At 42.7% G+C, this 6192-nt stretch overlaps 1 protein-coding gene across 1 annotated transcript in view; it reads left to right on the top strand.

Annotated features, from left to right (window-relative positions):
- Positions 1-6192, top strand: part of LOC118321959 (phosphatidylinositol 3-kinase regulatory subunit alpha-like) — a 115887-nt gene that overhangs the window by 89947 nt on the left and 19748 nt on the right. The gene's annotated exons all lie outside the window — the stretch shown is intronic.

The following is a 6192-nucleotide window of genomic DNA, read 5'->3' as shown; positions in this document are numbered from 1 at the left end:
TACCTTGATGTATCTTTTGGCCAGTGTCCGGTCAAGGTTTTCTGCCTTTCGCTTGTTCCAGCCACTTGCCTGGATTGTTAACATGTCTGTGTGAACTTAAAGCACAATGTATGTGCAGTAATTTAGGTTCACAGTGAGGACCAAAGGTCAGATACTACATTAATCATTCTCTAATATTGTCACATGAACCTGGAAAGAACCATACACTTAATTAATGTGTCAGAAATTAAATTATTATAAAGAGAATCTTGATCAGTGTAAAAGTGCTGATTGTTTTCAAAGGGAGCACCTATGCATGGAACTCTAAAATGCAAAGGCCGAGCATCAGTGTTCAAACCCCTTCTCAGAAGGGGGAATATGGGAAATATTTAAGTCTGGTGCTGTTTGTCTTCTCTGGAGTTGGACACCTGCAGAGATTTGACTCCACCTGACCATGAGGTAGCACTCTATTGTAGAGAGGTGCTACACCTTCTGGTTTGGTCTATGTGGAGAAAGATTCATACTGCAGGATGATAACGACCCCAATCACACCTCAATGCTCTGACAGAACCACTTGAATACCAAAGACGATAATAAAAAAAATAGCGCTACATTCAAAACAAACCAAACATATGTCGGCTTGTGGTCTCAATTTGGACACAACTATACATGAAAAATGCTCACCGGCTTTTGACATGTACTTGGAACATATGGCTGCTCGGGAGAGGAAGCTGCTAACCTGTTCAACCTCCTCCCCAATTGTTGTTCCAGCTCCTTCTTGATTGCGTCCCCCCCATTTTTATTACCTCACACATCCATGAATGCGCTTTTGCATGCATGGTGAAGAGAAATGGGCGGATGTTCAGCAAGTCTTCCAACTCTGGACAGTGGACTCTCTGTAGATATGGTCAATATTTGCAGACCACATCAGAGCAAAAAAACTGGACGGTCTGTGAAGTTAGCTGTTTCTGGAGATATAATGGGTATGCAAATATTTCTCCACGTAACATATTCAGTCCCTTCAGCAAAACCCCATGACGGCAGACAGCAACTTCAACACCTTCCTCGTCTAGTTTGCTTGCAGACTTGTAGGCGGACTCTCGTGCTGCAGTCCACTGACCCGCACCACATCTCCCTTTCCCTGGATTCTTAAACAGATGAGGGCAAATACAGACATTTACACGGTTAAATTTTACAAAATAAGCTGTAAATCATGGTATTATGGCATTTGATTATTGCCACTCCATTACATTTTGAAAAAAAACAGGCAAGCATTCATAAAAATTTGAAATTGTGGTGTTACACATGAAGAAATATAAATTTAGCTTACATGTCGAGTTGTTCCATGGAAGTAATCAACAAAGGTGGACACCTCAGCATCACTAGCCAAAAAGACTCCACCAAGGGTACCCAGTTAGCTCAGTGGGTAGAGCTGACGACCCATATACCAAGGCTGAGTCCTTGCTGCAGCAGCCCAAGGTTCAAATCCGACCTGCGGCCCTGTCTCTCTCCAGTTTCATGTCATAAAGGCAATAAAAGCCCCCAAAAACAATATAATTTGCAGTTCCCATCCACTTCAACTGCCAACTGGATGTGCATGCAGGGCACTGAAAATGCCGGACCTGAGACAGCTTGTCAACCTAAAATTTGGCATAGGTCCATTCGAGGAAGGCCCTCTTCATTGTGTCCCCACATATCTTACCACTCTGAGAGCAAAAGTGAAAAAAATAAACAAAACAGTAAGTAACCCTGCAGTTAGTACACATCTGACGATGTGTCGAAGGTTGGCTTCAGACCGTGGTCATGGTGAAAAAAGGACTCTGTCAAGAAATGTGTGCTGAAATTTTGGGGATCATAAGAACAAGTCCTAACAATGAATCAGTTATTTAAAAGGTGATCCAAACAAGATAACCTAAATGATGAATCCACTCACTCGCCCGAAGAGTTTTGTTCGACACTCGAGCATGCTGACAAAAGCTTGTTGCATACACGCATATACACTTAGATGCCGCCTCTGACGCTGCTGTCCATTGGAACGATACGTCAACGCGGCTGCCATCTTGGGCCGGGGGAAGTCGTGTCTACTTACTGCATTAGTCAACAGAGGAAGAGGTCTATCAACGATTAAATCATACATATTTATATCATCCTTCTCCTCTTCCCTCCTTCTCTTCCTCTTCTCTTCGTCCTCCTCCTCCCCTCCTTCTCTTCCTCTTTCCTCCTCTTCGTCCTTCTCTTCTCTTCCTCCTCTTCTTCTTCTCGTAAATTACAGTGTGTAATGCTGACCAGTTTTATCATATGCAGCCTGAAGCACCATGATAACACCCCCCCCTCCACACCTCCCTTATCCCAAATAAACTTTGTCTTTTGACAGTTGGTATTTCAAATTGGGTTCATTGTTCAGCCGTGACACACACACAATAACCTAATAACACACAATACTAATAAGCCTGCAACAACACTACTTTGTGGATTCAAACCCTGGGCCGCTGCAGCAAGGACTCAGCCTTGGCACATGGGTCGCCAGCTCTACACACTGAGCTAACCAGGTGCCCGAGTGTCAACAATATGGTCCTGACAACAAAACCAACGCATTCTCGGTTAGTTGCCCAAGGCTAGTTGGCAGTTACCTGTGGTCCAACACCACGCTAGCAACATTCTCAAATGGAGAGGATGCAATGTCAGAGTCCTCAGCTGGTACCACAGACGACATGTCCACAGCTGCCAGAGACACAGTGTCATCCTGTGCTCGGACGCTGCCGGTTTTTCCTGGAGAAATGCCGCAGTGGACCATGAGCCGACGGAAAACACTGGAAGTGAACCACACTTGGATTGTTGTTCCATCAACCTGAAATTCATACAAGAGATAGAACTTACTCATGTTTGTTTTGTTTTACGTTGTGTTAGTGAAATATTAAGATTATATGAGATATGTCATATGATATGTCATGACACTAACTTTGCAAAGATGGTCAGGAAAATGAAACACTGATGGTATCACTCCTTCCTTTAAACGAGTTGACTGTCCAGTCCTGTCAAAGTCTTGTGGTTTGAAGTGACAGCTGCAGACGACTGAACTGTCCTTTGGGACAGAATCTCTCCTCCTGAGTGCTGCTGCCCATGCCTGCCTCTTCCATTTATCTTTTGGAAACCTACACACAAAACAACTCCATCTGAACAACGCTCAGTTCTCCAGGCTTAAGTAGCTACAATTCAGGTACATAACTTACGTTAGCAGTTAACGTTAATGTTAGTGCCATGAAACTGATTTAATAGATAATTTAGGAATAACATGGCCTACTTAGGACATTTATATACAGTGGCTGATTGCCAAATGTCACTTTCATCATCTTACTGATGTCTTACTAACAAAAACATCTTTTGTTTTCTTGTCCTGACGAAGTAATAAGCTAGTTTCATTTATGTTAGCTTAAGAGATACATCAAATTCAACACGTTCATACAGTTAAATAATATAAACAATTCTTACTTGGATTTTATTCCATGTTTCTTCATTACGGCGTTTCTTTCACGTGAACATCCATACGCCCAAAAGTCTGGCATTTTGCCAGATGCACAGCTGTCTGATCGCTGACTGCTTGTCAGAACCCGTCCAAGATGGCGGCCTGTTGACGTGCGCTGACAACCCGAATGTGGCATCTACGTTATATTTATGCCCTGTAAGCCACACCACCCAGCATCCACTTTGAGGCTCCGACTGGGGTTAAGGTATTTGTGCATCACTCCCAATATCTCTATGTGTAAACATATCTCTGCGGGGAGTGATGAGGTTGGAGCCTAGACGCCAAAATCTAAATATGCTATACTGCTTAATAAACATTGCAAACGTAAGTTGGCTGACTGAAATGTAGTTCTTATCAATGTGTGTTCAAGTGTTCATTTTTTGTTGTGTTTTGCAGCTGACCTAATCTGGGATATTTTGGCTTAATTTTTGTACAGTGGAAGGAAGTGGAGAAGCGTTGTCTATCTTTATATACAGTATACTACAAACTTTTTAACGATTTCTACAAACACCTAATATGGATTCCTCCTCTGGTTCTTTATTCCCTCAGCACTGAGACAGCTTAAAACTGGTCAAATGCATCCATCCATCCATTATGGGGTGTCCACAGTTGCATGCTCCTTGTGGATTTACCTCTCTGTTAGCAAATCTGGAGTTTGCCATGAGTGCTTGTAAAAGCAGTTAACATGTAGTCAAATTACACATCGTTTTTTTTTTTTTTTTATTGTTGTATTGTTTATTGTGGTTATAGATGAACTTGTTACTGTCTTCTGCTCTTCCTGTATGGCTGCTGTGTTGTGTGGCCCATCTTTACTTAGCTGTGCTGCCCTGAAGGCCCCTTCAGACCAACCAGAAGGTCATCTGGGTCATTCACATACAGCTCCGGGATTAATTCCACTAGGGGACAGATAGATCCTGGCTAAATAGACAATCAATTAATGGTGGTTTTTGATATCAGACACCAATTTTCTCGGTGTCTGACTCAAACAAATAGCTGCTGTTGTCTTGCACGCATTCTCTATCATAATCATTCTTAACACTCTGTGAAGGGCCTATGGTAAATTCTTGTAAAATCTTATTTATTTGTGTCCAGATTATGTTTGTCTGATTCTTCACAGCACTAAATAATGAACCCAGTGACTTCAAAGAAATCATGTGCATTCCCTCAGAACAATCGTGCCATTTTGCTGTTAGCGTGGGAAAGACAGACATGTCTCAGCAAAAAGTGTCCTAAACAAGCAGTTTTTGTCATTCCCATCACTCTTTGAAGTCATAAGTAACTCATGACCCGCCAACACATTGTCTGGATTCATGCATACAGTATCTGCCTTATTGGAAATCCTGGTTTGCAGATATTGCCATTGTCTGACCCAGAGCTCTCCTTGTGCAGAGTGACTATGCTTTTAAAGCCAAATCAAACAAGACGATCAGTTCAACAACCCCTGACTTCAGTGAGAAACCAGAAACTAATATTACACCATTCTTATTGTCATTATGACCAGCACAAATCCCAGCCTAATAAAAAACGGCACCCTCAAATTAACAAATTACAATCTTTTCTTCAGGAGTCAAATTGTTTTATGCTCTAATACCCCTCCACCCACGAACGCACACACACTCCAACACACACACACACACACAAGAAAAGTGTATTAATATCTTTTCATGAACCTTGGTCCCATGGCAACACCAATTTTGCTCTGTCTGGGTGTTGGGATGATCGAATCCCCCAGACAAATCACTGCGTGATAACACAGGCCTCAGTGCTGTGATGTGAAGAGGTCATCCATTGATATTAATGGCATGGTGGTTTACTTGCCTGTGGTGATTGGTTAAGTTTATTCAGGCATTAGTTAGAGGGGCAAATCAATGAGATTTAACAGCCATTTTGACTCCAGAAGGTCTGGTGCGTACGGCGCGGAGGGGGAGGATGGGATGAGGAAGGGTGGAGGGAACCCAAAAGGAAAAGAAAGAGGAGCAAATGGAGCCGGCGTAGGGAGATATTAAAAGTGAGGTCAAGGAGGAAGAGGAAGAAGCTGGGGGAGGACGGAGCAGAGAAAGAGCAGAGATGGGGAAGGACAGTTAAGGAGGAAGGTTGAGGGGAATGTCCCGTGGCGCTGTGTGGTTTGTCCTTTGCTTATCTGCAGCAGCACTCACGCAGACACACGCAGGCCCGTTATCTGTTGTTTTGGCTACAAACGGAGATACTTTGTAAATTCTCTTTCTGGGTTGGACATCTCAGCATCTTTTTTTATCTGTGCCGAGTGGCAGTTTTCCCCTCTTCACGGAAACAACTGACCATGACACTTGACGCACTCTGGGCAATCAGATCACCACTGACCCAAACCCACATTTATTTTTCTGATATAACAATAGGGACTCAATTAGTTCAGCTTACAGTATGTGGTAACTACTTTCAGTTAAGAGCATAAAGGTTATATATAAAAGTCCCAGTATCTCAGACCAAAACAATTGGCAATGCAGCAGACCAGATTCCATTGACAAAACCAGTAATTTTACTTAGCATAAACAAAATTAAACTCACCAAAAGCATTTTTGTTAGTCTCTCCAACGGACACCAACGCTGGTTTGGTTGACCTAAACCCTTAATTCACAGATGAAAAAATATCCACGAAACAGGCCGCTATGTAATGTTAGCTAATCCTTGGGGACAAATGTGTCTGTCAAAGT

This window comes from Morone saxatilis, unplaced genomic scaffold (assembly GCF_004916995.1).
Source record: "Morone saxatilis isolate NCDOM2014 unplaced genomic scaffold, NCSU_SB_2.0 Contig12, whole genome shotgun sequence".
NCBI classification, from domain to species: domain Eukaryota; kingdom Metazoa; phylum Chordata; class Actinopteri; family Moronidae; genus Morone; species Morone saxatilis.
Note: the sequence above shows the minus strand (reverse complement) of the source record. Positions and strands in the feature narration are given on the sequence as shown.